This window comes from Lygodium microphyllum, chromosome 18 (assembly GCF_053477565.2).
Source record: "Lygodium microphyllum isolate KBCC chromosome 18, Lygodium_microphyllum_v1.1.10, whole genome shotgun sequence".
In the NCBI taxonomy this organism is placed as follows: domain Eukaryota; kingdom Viridiplantae; phylum Streptophyta; class Polypodiopsida; order Schizaeales; family Lygodiaceae; genus Lygodium; species Lygodium microphyllum.
The window spans coordinates 94,325,509-94,341,226 of record NC_141152.1 but is presented as its reverse complement, the minus strand read 5'-3'; the positions used below and the strand labels follow the sequence as shown (position 1 = coordinate 94,341,226).

At 40.3% G+C, this 15,718-nt stretch overlaps 1 pseudogene; it reads right to left on the bottom strand.

The window, feature by feature from the left end:
• Positions 1–13,836: 13,836 nt before the first annotated feature.
• On the bottom strand, positions 13,837–15,415 carry LOC148021164 (uncharacterized; annotated as a pseudogene).
• Between the last annotated feature and the right edge of the window lie 303 nt (positions 15,416–15,718).

Sequence of the window (15,718 nt, the reverse complement as noted above, 5' to 3'; positions counted from 1 at the left end):
ATCCAAAAATTATTGCAGAATCTAGAATTACAGTCAGAAATATATAACTTTTGGCAAACCATGATTAGTGAGAACAGTTTTCAAAAAAAATTGAGCAACTTGAGATGTAGTTAACCTTTTCTTGCATGGAATGAAATATGCTTGTTTGCTAAACCTATCTACAATAGTCCAAATCATATCATGATTAGCTTTAGTGTTGGGCAAACCAGTAATAAAATCCATTGAAATCTGTTCCCATGGTCGTTCTAGAATTGGTAAAGGCATTAATAAACCATATTATTTACCATGGTGTCGTTTAACTCTTTGACAAATTAAATATTCATATACAAAGTTAGATACATCAGATTCCATGTGTGACCAATAAAAATCTTCAATCAGTGTACGCAAAGTAGAAATAATTCCTCTATGGCCTTGATATGGGGGATAATGAATTTCGTGCAAGACAAATAATCGAAATGAAACAGTTACACATAGTCTTTTTTCATAGAATATAAATCCATCAGCATAGCCAATGAATCAATTGGAATCTAGTTATTTTGCAACTAATTTATTCCAATCAGCTTGAAAAGTAAGATCTTGGTCATAGGTATCTTTCATAGGGAGAAGAGAATCAAAAAATATCATAGAGATATTATGAATAGTCGGCTTTCTACTTAAAGCATCGGTAACAACATTTTCTTTTTCGGGTTGATATTGTATAAATGGATGAAAACTTTGAATAAAAGCAGCCCATTTAATGTGTCGGTCAGATATTTGTGGTTGACTACAGAGATGTTTAATACTTTGTTGGTTAGTTTTGATCATGAATTCAAATCCCATTAAATAGTGTTTCCATTGAGGTAAAGCTTGTACTACAGCTAGCAATTCCTTATCATAGGTAGAATACTTAAGTTTAGAGGGTTTAAGTTTGCAGCTAGAGTAGTCTATAGGATGGGAATCTTGCATAAGGACTGCTCCTATTCCAGATCCACTAGCGTGAGTGACTACTAGGAAAAATGGTATATTGAAGTCAGGTAATTGCAATACAGGAGCATGAGTTAAAGCATGTTTCAGTAAGTCAAAGGACTTCTGTTGATTGTTAAACCAATGATACACAATACATTTCTTTAATAATTTTGTCAAAGGTAATGCAAGCAATGAAAAATTTCTCGCAAATTTTCTGTAAAAGCTAGTAAGACCTAAGAAAGAACATAATTCGTGCACATTTTTAGATATCAGCCAATTCAAAATTGCCTCTATCTTTTTAGGATCAACTTTAATACCTTCAGATGAAACAAAATGTCCTAAGTATTCAATTTGTGTTTTGAAAAATTCACTATTTTCAGGATTAGCATATAATTGATTTACTTTCAATAATTTGAAAACCAAGGATAAATGTTCATAATGCTCGTTCTCATGCTTACTAAAAACCAATATGTCATCAAAGAAAAAAAGACACAATGTTGATGCTTCAAAAATATGTGATTCATTATACGATTGAATGTGGCTGGTGCATTAGTTAAACCAAAAGGCATAACAAGGAATTCATAGTGTCCAAATTGTGTTCTAAATGCAGTTTTGAAAGTATCAAATGTGTCCAATAGTACTTGATGGTATCGAGTTTTAAGATCTATCTTGCTAAATATTGCAGACTCTTAATAAGTTCATTTACCCTAAGGATTGAATATCTATTCTTAACAGTGATCTTATTTAGGGCATGATAATCAATGCACATCCTATAGGCATTGTTTTTCTTTTTCACTAATAGGATAGGTGTATCTTTTTCACTAATAGGAGAGGTGCACCAAATGGAGAACTACTGGGTCTAATGAGTCCTCCAGTTAACAATTCTTCAACTTGGGCTTGAATTTCTTTCTATTCAATTTGGTTATTTCTATAAGGTGCTTTACATGGTGGTTGTGATCCAGGGATTAGGTCTATTTTGTGATCTTGGAGACGTATAGGTGGTAAGCAGGTGTTAGCAACAAAAGAGTCTTGAAATTGTGAGAGAAATTGCGCGTTCCTAGGATGCATCTGATTTTCTTTAACTTCAATTTCATTCACCCATATTAAGTAGGATTTGCTACCTTTTGGTAATGCACGTTTAGCCTGTGTATGACTAAGCAATGGAAAATTATCAAAAGTATGTATACCATGCAATGTGATTTGTTTCCCATTAGAATGAATCTTCATTGAATGCGTGGCATAATCTATATCGGGATTATACTGATGACGCCAAGGCATTCCTAAGATAATGTCACTAGATTGCAAAGGCACAACTAAGAAATTTCTACATTCAACATAATCATCAATTTTAATTTCTAAATCATGCACTTTTTATGTTCCATTGTATCTAGTGCCTAAGAATGTAGCCTTGATGTGATAATGAGTAGAAATAGTATGTAATTTCAATTCTTTGATCAATTTTGCAGAAATAAAGTTGTGTGTACTCCCATCATCATGTAAAACAATCTTTTCTTTATCATGCACAAGACATTTCATTGTTAATAAAGAATGGGGATTTGGCAGACCTGGTAAAGTATTTGAAGTAGTATCAATATCGTCATCATCTTCTGTGAAATCTGGCATTTCTTCATGGTCTTCATCTTCAGTCGCTCCCAAATAGTTGATGTGAACAGTTGGATTTTTGGATTGACAATTCGCCCGCTAGATGTTTAGGTTGATGACATTTGTAACAGACTATGGTTTGGCCTTAGACACATTATTGGTAATAGCGAGAAATTTAGGAATGTTGGGATTTGGCTCGAAAGATGGCTTATGATTTGGATTTGTGTTTAATGGTAAAGCAGGGGTCGTGTCTAAGATTTACGGAATGAAGTTTGAAGGAAATGATTTTGATTAAATCTTCAAAAATTTGAGTTAAATTGTTTTGAACCAAAGTTACCATTAGTTGGGAATTGTTGTGGTCGCTTCTCTCGTCCTTTAATTTTGTCTTTAGCATCATGGGCCAAGGAAATTTCATCTTCGAGAGTCGTTGGCTTGAACATGTTCACCTCCGCATAAAAATGACCAAGTAAGCCAGACATAAACTTGCGTTTATGGGTTGCCTCAATTACATCTTCGAGCATTCGAAGTTGCAATAAAGCATTCCAAAAACGCTCGGTATGTTGTGAAATAGGCTCACTATTCCTCTGTTGCACAAGATCCCACTGTTTGATTGCTTTTTCATGGAATTGGGGTGGAAGAAAATTCTGCAAAAATTTCTTTTGGAAAGTCTCCCAAGTGATAGGACAATCAATGCTTTTGTGTGGACAACAGTCCACCATAGGGATGCTCTGTCCCACTAAATGATTAGTGACACACTTAATTTTGTCTTTCTCAACATACTGTTCTTCATGGAAATAATCATCAAATTGATTGATAAAAGCAAGTACAGTCTTTCCATCGTGTGACCCTTTGAAAGTACAAAATTTAAAATTTCTTTTACTTATCTTTGTTTCTTTTCGAATAGATTGCGCTTCAAGTGTCGCATCAATCGTACGACGTCATATAATATCTTCATGTTGCAGTCCATCTTGGTCGGTGGTAGATTGTTACAGATTGGTCAATTGAGCTTGCAAAGTTTGACATGCTCTTCATTCCTCTTGAAGCTGCATCATAATTAGGTCCAGTTTTTTCTCCATCGTTGGTTCCAATAAATCACCTTTGGCCATAAAATCTTCCATGGTTTGATCAAACATCCTGCAAAATTTCTCAAAATCTTGTTAGCAGGATGAGCATAGCTCAAAGTTGGGTTTACAAGGCTTATTCTTGTTTTTTTAAATGGATTTTTGCAATATTTTCTCTTTGCAGATGCTGAAGTTGATGTCACGGTCTTCTTCCAAGAGGATACTTCGTCCATGTAGACTACGTGTAGCAATCTGCTTGTTGGAATTGAACTCTCTCAGACCGTAGATGAGTATGGGGCTTAGATGGAAGTCAAAAACCCATTCACAACTAGTTGTGTATGAACTCCTGCTATGGGAGAGGTTTTTAAACCTTGGATATTTAACCTTTAGAGCTTTATAATCTTTAATCTTAAAAGCTATTGGTTTCTTTAAAGAGCCAACGTTTTTAGTCGATGTCTGACCACGATGTCTATATAGATTGGACGGTGCCGTCAAATGGCAGTACGACTTGCCGCCGTAGCATCGTGGATTGTCAAGGATAATCTTCTAAAAAAAAAGCTTAAGTTAAGCTTTATCACTAATCAAACTGCAAATCTCTGAGAAAGAAGAGACTTATCAATTGAAACTTCTCGGGTGGTCCTTTGCCATCAGAGACTAGTCCTTCGTGATCCAACAGCATAGCAGGGGGTTCTTCACTACAAGGAACACACTGGTATTGACGGATTGCTACAAGATTGACTATAGAGCTCGATCGTTCTAGGAGCTTTGCCTTCGCGCGATGTCGTATTGCTGCGTATTCGAGGTGTGTAAACCACCCAAAAATTGTGTGTGTGATTTAATACTTTGTACATACTTAGTTGTTATGTTTGATCTTTCATTCTATGCCGAAGACGGAGAAGAATAAGGAATTTGGTAGACTTGTAACTTGAGATGCAATCTCATGGGCTACACTTATTTCAAGATATACCGATTATGGAACTTTGCGAGGGAGGAGAGTTGTTGGATCGCATTCTCTCACGGGGTGGAAGATACTCTGAGGAGGATGCAAAGGTTATTGTGGTGCAAATTTTGAACATAGTATCCTTCTGCCACTTGCAAGGTGTTGTTCATCGAAGTTTGAAGCCAGAGAATTTTCTTTTCACAACGAAGGATGAAGATGCATCAATGAAGGCTATTGATTTTGGTCAATCGGTTTTTGTCAAGCCAGAGGAGAGACTTAATGACATCATGGGAAGTGCCTACTATGTTGCACCTCATACAGCACAGAGGCTGATGTTTGGGAACATTGGAGTTATTACTTATATTCTTCTTTGTGGAAGTCAGTTTGTTTTTAAGGGGACTGCAACAGTTCCTTGGGGACAATTTTTTGCATGAGACTGGCAGACAAGAACTTGTTATCCTTTGCCATGGTCTAAAGTCCTCAAAGGATTGTGAACTCCATGCCAATATCATATCCATGCTAGTTGAAGCAGGCCTAACAGTTTTCAGATTCGACTTCTCAGGCAACGGAGAAAGTGTGGGTGAATTTCAATTTGGCAACTATTCTAAAGAGGACCTTCGTTCTGTGGTAGCTCATTGGATGCAGCGGGGGCGTATTGTGAAAGTTATAATTGGGCACAGCAAAGGTGGGAGTACTGTGCTATTGTATGGATCCCGTTAAATAAAAAGGAGGGAAATCCGAAAAGGGAGGAAAGCAAAAACGAAGACGACAAAGCTAATTAAAGGAGCATTAAGCCAAGAAAAGGAGAAAGATAAAAAAGGAAAAGAAAAAAAAAAGCAACGGAAACGCTACGGCGACGACTGAGGGACGAAGAGGAGAGGACTAGAATAGCAGACTCTGGAGGGGAGATGGGAATGAATACGGAAGAGTTTTCCCACTCTAAAAAAAAGAAGAAGAAGGTAACGAGTCAGAAGCCTCCAACCAGGAACTTTCTGCGCTGTTGCTGTCACCAGCAGATAGCGAAGTTTCTCTCAAAGGACGTGGCATATCCCGCCTGCCTGATTCGTTTTTTTTCAACGACGTCAATTGTCTCGTTGGATTTGTCAAGCAATTGTTTGGAGGCGCTATCCGACTCTATCGGCAATTTAGTAAATCTTGAATCTTGCAATGTTGAGAAGAATCAATTGATTTCTCTTCCTGATTCTATCGGTCTGTTAAAGGGCCTCAAAATTTTAAATGTATCTGAGAACAAACTTGCAGCTCTACCAGAAAGTATTTTGCTGTGCAGCTCCTTGGTGTCACTGAGGGCTGACATGAATGAGCTTTCATACCTGCCTTCCCAACTTGGGTTCAATCTGATGAATCTTCAAGACATGTCTGTTCAGTGGAATAAATTGCGGTCCCTACCAGCTTCTGTCTGCAACCTGAAGTCATTGAAGTATCTTAATGTAAGGTTCAACCATCTGAAAGAATTGCCATCAGCGATTGGAAACCTTAACAGCCTGGAAGTTTCGGATGCCAGCTGTAATTTTCTGGATCTGAAAACTGTACCTGACACAATAGGTGATATGACCTCCTTAATTGAGCTCAACTTGAGTTGCAATCAAATTCGGGTCTTGCCCAATTCCTTTGGAAGGTTGCAGGCTCCTGTTTTCCTTTCCCAGAAAATGGAAATGCTAAGAAGGAGAACTAAAATGTCATCCTGGTTTTAAAAGGAAAAAGCATGCATGAAGGATTCACAAACAGAAAGAGCTGTTTAGTTCAATATATTGTCCAAAGGAGATCTTTTGCAGGCAACTAAAACAGTCTAAACACAGAATCAAGGTTTCTTTGTGGTGATCTGTAGTCTCTTAGCCTAATATCATGTCAAGAGGTTCTACTCAAGACAGTCTGAAGAAAGGTCTTAGGTCTCATCAAGGATTTCACAACTGTTGGTCTTGTACAGATCAACAGTGATTACAAGGATCTGGATGCAACATTTGTTAAAGCCACTAATCATGTTGAATGCCACCTAAGGAAAAGCATGTGGAGCTCCCTGTATAGCTTCTACCAGTACTACAAGCCACTTGATGGAGTGTACACATGTCAAAATTGACATGATACAGAGATTAATAAGAACTTGTGAAATGATGGATTATCTTTATTCTTTGTGAGCTCTGACCATAAGAAGAGGCCTTGAGGGCATATCAAAGGGACATGAAGGACTTCAGTTTTTGAACAGCTAGTTTAGAAATCGAATTTGTTTCCTTTATGAAGTTGAAGCTAATGATGTTGATTAAGGTTGTAAATATCACGCTTGATTGATCTTCTATCCTGAAATTTAACAAGGACTTCTAAAGTTGCGACATTGCTTTCGAAACCCTTCGACATCTTTGGTGAACCCGACGTGAAAGCGTCGCAGAAATTTCAGGATGGGAGACACTTCAGCCTCTATTTTAGCTTCCTCTACAACTCCAGCTGCCTCTACTTCAGCTCCATCAATGACTGTTGTGTCCAGTACTTCAACGGAGGATCTAAAACAGATTTTGCAGAATATGTCCATGTATATGCAGCTCCAAAATCAGCAAACACAAATGTATATGCAGCAGCAACAACAATTGCATCAATAGCAGTTGTCTCAGCAAAGGCAACTCTATTCGGAGCAGGAGAATGCAAACAGCGCGACTAAGGCTATTGAAGCAGTTGAGAGTGAGAAGAAGCTATTTGACGGGCGTAATGTTTCAGCATATTTGAAGACATATGAGATCAAGATGGGGTTTTTTGGAGTTCCTGCTGGACTTATGAGTAAGTACTTCCTTCGTCTTGTCACACCTGCTTTGAGAACAAAAGTGACTGATCTTTTTATTCAAAATACACATTGGCAAGATTTTAAGAAGGCCTTGAAAGAAGAATACTTCCTTGAGGACTTTGGTATGGCTACTCGACGGTCATTCCGAGAGTGGGTCTACATGCCAAACAAAGGTCTTGCTGCTTCGGAGTTGATTCGAGAATTTGAGGAAAGGTATAGTCAGCTTGATGCCATTGAACAAAGAGCATTAGATGTTGAAAAAGTTGAACTTTTCTTGCAAGCTGCAGATCCTGCTCTTCAAGAAGAATTGGGTGAGCTTCTTGAAGATCGTACGAAGCCTATGGGTCTTAAAATTGATTGGCAGGATGCTCAGGATGCAGTCTCGACTTTGACCAAGAGGAGGATATGGAAGACTCGCCTACAGAATGGTTCCATGACACCTACACCATCATCTGCTCCTATGCCTACTTCTATCCCTGTTATTTCTTCTCCTCCTCAGCCAGTTTCTTGGCCTATGCCAGTGCCTACTGTTTCTACTCCACCTATTCCTCCTGTTCCACGACCGATGCCTACACCTTCTGCTCCAAAACCATCCGCTCCATCGGTGCCTACTTCTCTTGATGACATAATCAAAGGAATCACAGATTTGACACTTGAGTCAGTCAAAGCGGAGTTGGTGGGTAAGTTGAAGGAGCAGTTTGCTTCGACTGCGCCTGCTACTTCTTCTAGTGCTCCTATTGCACCTAGGAGTGCTCCTAGTGCTCCTAGGAGAGATCGGAGATGTATTTGGTGTGATAGTACGGAGCATCAGCATTGGAGGGATTGTGACTCTTTCCAGGATGCAAGGAGGCAGAATTTGGTATATTGGGGGCAAGATGGTAAGATTTGGTTGACTGAGACAGGAGCTCCACTTGCTACCAACTTTGGTAAAGGTGGAATGAAGAAGTTAGTGGAGGACATGGCTGTGCGTACTTCTTATGTGACGGCTAGAGGTGATGCTTCTGCATATGGAGTACAGATTGAGAAGGGATCGGAGACTCAGTCCGCACTATGGACTTATGCTATGGAGACTGCAAACAAGGGGAAAATTCAGCAAACTGTTTTGACTAGCGCAGGCTCTAGCATCAGATCAGAGACAGGATGGGACTCGCCTGTTGACAGGTATTCTATTTATGCTTATTTGGCTAAATCTCATGGTGCAGATGTATTTGTTGAGGAGAAGCGTAAGAGGGATGAAGACAATCCAAGTGCAGCTAAGAAGACTAGAGGGGGTGAGTTTGTTACTCCACCTACTGCAGGACCGTCTTCACGATCAGGGCCAGATCGACAGATGGAGGATGCTCAAAAGAGGGAAAAGAGGCAAGAGCCTAGAGAGAGAAAACAGCCAGGATTCAGATTGATGTCCGATATTGAGACATCTACAGACATGAAGAAAATCTTTAATGATAAGATACTTGGCAGTGAGGTGACTTTCACTATTTCCGAGATTTTGGGCATCTCAAAAAGAGAGTTTCAGGATCAGTTTCAGGAGGTCCTGAAGAGGAAAAGACATGCATTGTCTACCACTGATACACAGGGAGTTTTGATTGGAGAGTTGGATGATGATGATGATGAGGTTATGGTTGATAATGCTTCTGTTTTGCCGCAGGTAGAGAAGAGGGTTCAGCCTATGCATTATGCTGAAATTGATGAACCTGTTTTGATACCGCGTAGTCACTTTTCGCGGAGCCATTGGGCTAGGGCAACTACAGAGACGATGGTAAAGATTGGAGAGAAACAGGTGCCTTATGTTGCATTGGTTGATCATGGTTCAGAGATTAATCTCATTGTTCGTGGAGTTTATGAGAGTAACAGATGGCCTATGGATGTAGAGCATGGGTGGCATATGAGAGCCGCCAATAACACTGCAGGTGATTTATATGCTGCTTGCCCTAGTGTCAGGGTTTCTATTGGTGATGTAGAGGAGGATTTTCATTTCTTTGTGCAGGATTCATGCTCTTATCCCATAATTCTTGGTCAGCCATTCATTACAGAGATGCGCATGGAGACAAAGGTCATGGATGATGGATCTGCTTATGCACGGATTCGCAGTAAAGATGGTATGAGAGCAGTTCAGTTTATGACTGTATGTGTGAATCATGTTAGAAACAGGGATACTCTCAGAGATGCACCCTTGCCCACTGTGAGGGATTCGCGTTTTCATTAGGTACCGCCGTTTTGTGAGACGACGGTGGTACAGAGGAGAGGAGATTGGAGTTCTCGCTTCCTGGCAGCAGCAGTGTTTTCTCCTCCGGTTATGTTGGGATTTCAGCAAACAGTTCAATGAGCTATTAGAAGACTTCTAGATTGTCTAGAGCTGCCAGGCAGTGTATTTGTAGGAAGGAGAAAAATTTGAAAAATGCAGGAATTTTGGAGGATGATGAGCACATAGATGGTATGTATGATAGTGTGATTTGTGCAGATACGGTGGCAGAGATGGGAGATATGCTGAAAACTGATATGCTGAATTGTCATGGTAATGTATTAGTGCAGTCCCTGGACATGTTTCATGAAATTGCAGATTTTATGTCACAGATTGAGTCAGAGGCTGAGGAAACTCAGCAAAGAGTGTTGAGTGCTGAAGAAATTCAACAAACAGAGTTTCCAGCTGGTTATGATCAGCTTTCAGAGAGACAGAGGGCTGAAAATTTTCAGCCAACAGAGTTTACTGCTGAAATATTTCAGCATTCAGAGTTTGGGGCTGTTCCTATGCAGTCCATAGAGCAGAGGGCTGAGAATATTCAGCCATTGGAGTGCAGAATTGCTGATTTACAGCAAGGTTTATGTAATGCAGAAGAGCATAATGAAGCCAGGGTTGACACGAAATACAAAACTGTGGATAAGAAAGTGGATTTTATAGGCAAGATTATGGAGTATTGTTCTACCACTTCAGAGATACAGAGATTCATTGGAGCTTGTGTATCTTACATGACTTGGACACCCCATTTTGCACACATAGCAAATTGTTTATATGAGCTGTTTCGAAAGTGGCATAAATTATTTTGGGATGAGAGCCACACTAGAGCCATGAGGGAAATGAGGAAGTTATTGCAGATTTTTTGGAAGATGGTGAAAAGATGGTTTGGGCCATACATAGTCAGACATGTCTTTGATAATGCAACATATGAGCTGACTGAATTGGATGGGACAGTGCTTAGAGTGCCAATTGCTGGAAAAAGAATCAAGATTTTCAAGAAAAGAGATGATGAGGATTATGCATTGGAAGAATTTTCGAGAGAAGAGCAACGTCAAGAAACTCCAATGGAAGAGACAGATGATATGGCTGAAAATCTTGTTGATCTACCGGAAATGCATAACGAAGAGATTGATTTGTTTGTGGATCTTGATGATAATGATCATGGGTAGTTGGCCCATCCGGAGGATGCGCAGGATTAGAGGGGGTGGATGTCGTATTGCTGCGCATTCGAGGTGTGTAAACCACCCAAAAGTTGTGCATGAGATTTGTTACTTTGTACATACTTAGTTGTTATGTTTGCTCTTTCATTCTATGCTAAAGATGGAGAAGAATAAGGTTTTTGATAGATTGGAAACTCGAGATGCAATCTCATGGGCTACACTTATTTCAAGAAATGTCGATTATGGGCTTTGTGAGGATGTTTCCAACATCTACAACTGGATGTACTATGTGTGAAATGACAGTAGTATGGGCATAGAACCAACTGATCACTGATGAGTCTGGAGAGCTTATCAAAGCGTATCTTAGCAAGATGTGCGAATGCCTTCCGAATCTGAATGGAGAAAGTGTTGTGGAGTGTGTCCAAGTTTCTTCCATGCCCACAGTGACCTTTACGATAGGAGGGAAACATTTTGATCTTACGCTTGAGTAGTATATCTTGAAAGTTGGAGAGGGTAATGAAATGCAATGTGTTAGTGGGTTTATGGGTCTGGATGTTCCATCAGGGCCTCTATGGATTCTTGGTGATGTTTTCATGGGCGTTTACCACACGGTTTTCGATTATGGAAATACACGTGTAAGCTTTGCTAAGGTCGCCTAATTGTCGTGAGGGCCATGGGAAAATATCTTTAACTATATTGACAATGAAGTGATTTGCAGGCATGGTTGATATTAAAAGGTGTGGTTAATGCTAAAATTGCCCCGCTTTCCTGGGGAAAAAAAAAGAAAGCTTTTCTAGAAAAAGAAAGAGCTTTTTGAATCGTAAAAGGAGGGAAATAGAGGAAAAGCAGAAAAGAGTGGACACACAGAAAAAGGGAGCTTGGCAATTTTGGGGAGGATCGGAGGAATCATGATGTTGAAGACGAAAAGGATGATTTGCTGTATGGGAGATCGAGGACTCTCAAGGAGCTTGGGGGGCGCAGAATTTAGAGAGAGAGAGAGAGAGAGACTCTTCTTGAAAATGTATGGAAAGGGATTTCTCTGCATCCTCTCTGACTCCCATGTTCGTGTTCTCCGTTTCAACCTCTGTGGCCTGGATTACTCACATGGCAGATGCTGTAACACTCCCCAGTTTACGACTGCTGCTCAAGGTTTCATATGTATTACTACTCCCCTATTGAAGGTCCTGTTCTCAGGTTGTGTTGCCATTTTGTCAAGATTGCTGGCTGCCAGCAAAGTCATGGCTGTCCATCGATTGTCCTCTTCGATCTGGGACTGATTCCAGGCTTTGATATCGGAACATTCTACCCTCCAAACGGCAAATTTGTTGAACCCTGGACTCTGCTGCTCACTGCAGCCAAACATAGATCTCCATCATTGGCATCGAGATTTGCAAGCTCTAGGTCCTCCTTCGAGACCGAGTGGCAGCTGTTCTTGGAGGGGAGGATCGACTGTGGGAAGGAAAGGATGAAGAGGCATGCGACGAGGGAGGGACGAAGAGGAAAGGGGCAAAACTATTCTATTATTCACCTGCAAGTTGTTTTTCCACAAACAGTGATCCTTCTAAATTTATCAAATTGGTCGCAGATTTAAGGTTACAGTACTTGCAGTATCAACGTGGGCTTGTAGAAGAAGTTGATGATCCCAGAGTGCGTTTTGAGATCAGCACGAACAGTAACATACAAGGATTGGAGATGTGCTTGGTCAAGATAGCTGACAAGGTACATGAAGTTAAGTTTGCAGTTCCTCTACTTCGATTTGATCTGAGCCAACTCAAGGGGACAGAAAAGCAGACGAATGGGGAAGAAAGCTCTAAATTGAGAGACGAAGGGCTGAAGCCTTGCGCAGGAGTGAAGAGCATGTGCGAGTACTGCAAAGTGGTGAAGAGGCGTGGTCGCGTGTACGTCCTCTGCAACTCCAACCCCAAGCACAAGCAGCGCCAAGGTTTCTCCACCCTCGCCTCACCCACGTCTGCTTCGTCTTCGAGTTCGGAGATGAGCAGCTTCAAACTAATTATGCCTTGGTGCCCTTCGACATGTCAACGTTTACCTAGGCCTCGGGAAAGCACTGATAAATTCAAAATGCCCAGCAATGGTGGAGTGGGCCTGGCCTGCTTGCTTCCTAGGCAGAAGAAGCTGTGGTGCAACTTAATTAATGAGGGATTGATTGTGCAAATGTCTGTGCACTTGCGTCTTCTACTGTGATAGTCTACATGTGGATCTAAGTATGCCCTCTAGGATTGTCAATAAGAAATTATTTAATATTGGCATGCTGCCTAGCAGTCAGACCATCTCAGATTGTTATGTTCACAGTAAGACTCCAACTGGCTTGTTTGTGTCATTCCACTGAGATTTGATTGGATTTGTGGGGTGTGAATATGCATCATGATTTAGCACATTGCACTGGGAAGATGAAATGAAATATTGAGGGGAGTCTTGTCATATGCTTACAAGGTATGAATGCTTTATATTCTACCAAAACTTTGAATATTTGTTATGAAATGTTTTGGGCTATCATAGTTAAAAACACAATAAAAGCTGAACATATATAGTCTATGATGGAGATGGAGAGGAGAAAATGACTCGTGAAGACATTTTGGAAGTTCTCCATGATTTATCAAGCTTTTTCCTTTCTGAAGAACTAGGCCAACAAGTCTGTTTGCCACATTCAAGAGACTAAAGGCTTGAACAAATTGATTATAGGGTCATTTTCTGACATTGCATTCACAAATTGAATCTTGATCTTGTTTGATTGATCTTCTATCTTGGACCAATAACCTCTGTGGTTGCGACATTGCTTTCACAAACCCTTCGACATCTTTGGTACCAAAGATGTCGAAGGGTTTCGAAAGCAATGTCGCAACTTCAGAAGTCCTTGTTAAATTTCAGGATAGAAGATCAATCAAGCGTGATATTTACAACCTTAATCAACATCATCAGCTTCAACTTCATAAAGGAAACAAATTCGATTTCTAAACTGGCTGTTCAAAAACTGAAGTCCTTCATGTCCCTTTGATATGCCCTCAAGGCCTCTTCTTATGGTCAGAGCTCACAAAGAATAAAGATAATCCATCATTTCACAAGTTCTTATTAATCTCTGTATCATGTCAATTTTGACATGTGTACACTCCATCAAGTGGCTTGTAGTACTGGTAGAAGCTATACAGGGAGCTGCACATGCTTTTCCTTAGGTGGCATTCAACATGATTAGTGGCTTTAACAAATGCTGCATCCAGATCCTTGTAATCACTGTTGATCTGTACAAGACCAACAGTTGTGAAATCCTTGATGACACCTAAGACCTTTCTTCAGACTATCTTGAGTAGAACCTCTTGACATGATATTAGGCTAAGAGACTACAGATCACCACAAAGAAACCTTGATTCTGTGTTTAGACTGTTTTAGTTGCCTGCAAAAGATCTCCTTTGGACAATATATTGAACTAAACAGCTCTTTCTGTTTGTGAATCCTTCATGCATGCTTTTTCCTTTTAAAACCAGGATGACATTTTAGTTCTCCTTCTTAGCATTTCCATTTTCTGGGAAAGGAAAACAGGAGCCTGCAACCTTCCAAAGGAATTGGGCAAGACCCGAATTTGATTGCAACTCAAGTTGAGCTCAATTAAGGAGGTCATATCACCTATTGTGTCAGGTACAGTTTTCAGATCCATAAAATTACAGCTGGCATCCAAAACTTCCAGGCTGTTAAGGTTTCCAATCGCTGATGGCAATTCTTTCAGATGGTTGAACCTTACATTAAGATACTTCAATGACTTCAGGTTGCAGACAGAAGCTGGTAGGGACCGCAATTTATTCCACTGAACAGACAGGTCTTGAAGATTCATCAGATTGAACCCAAGTTGGGAAGGCAGGTATGAAAGCTCATTCATGTCAGCCCTCAGTGACACCAAGGAGCTGCACAGCAAAATACTTTCTGGTAGAGCTGCAAGTTTGTTCTCAGATACATTTAAAATTTTGAGGCCCTTTAACAGACCGATAGAATCAGGAAGAGAAATCAATTGATTCTTCTCAACATTGCAAGATTCAAGATTTACTAAATTGCCGATAGAGTCGGATAGCGCCTCCAAACAATTGCTTGACAAATCCAACGAGACAATTGACGTCGTTGAAAAAAAACGAATCAGGCAGGCGGGATATGCCACGTCCTTTGAGAGAAACTTCGCTATTTGCTGGTGACAGCAACAGCGCAGAAAGTTCCTGGTTGGAGGCTTCTGACTCGTTACCTTCTTCTTTTTTTTTTTAGAGTGGGAAAACTCTTCCGTATTCATTCCCATCTCCCCTCCAGAGTCTGCTATTCTGGTCCTCTCCTCTTCGTCCCTCAGTCGTCGCCGTAGCGTTTCCGTTGCTTTTTTTTTTCTTTTCCTTTTTTATCTTTCTCCTTTTCTTGGCTTAATGCTCCTTTAATTAGCTTTGTCATCTTCGTTTTTGCTTTCCTCCCTTTTCGGATTTCCCTCCTTTTTATTTAACCGGATCCATACAGTAGCACAATACTCCCACCTTTTCTGTGCCCAATTATAACTTTCACAATACGCCCCCGCTGCATCCAATGAGCTACCACAGAACGAAGGTCCTCTTTAGAATAGTTGCCAAATTGAAATTCACCCACACTTTCTCCGTTGCCTGAGAAGTCGAATCTGAAAACTGTTAGGCCTGCTTCAACTAGCATGGATATGATATTGGCATGGAGTTCACAATCCTTTGAGGACTTTAGACCATGGCAAAGGATAACAAGTTCTTGTCTGCCAGTCTCATGCAAAAAATTGTCCCCAAGGAACTATTGCAGTCCCCTTAAAAACAAACCGACTTCCACAAAGAAGAATATAAGTAATAACTCCAATGTTCCCAAACATCAGCCTCTGTGCTGTATGAGGTGCAACATAGTAGGCACTTCCCATGATGTCATTAAGTCTCTCCTCTGGCTTGACAAAAACCGATTGACCAAAATCAATAGCCTTCATTGATGCAGCTT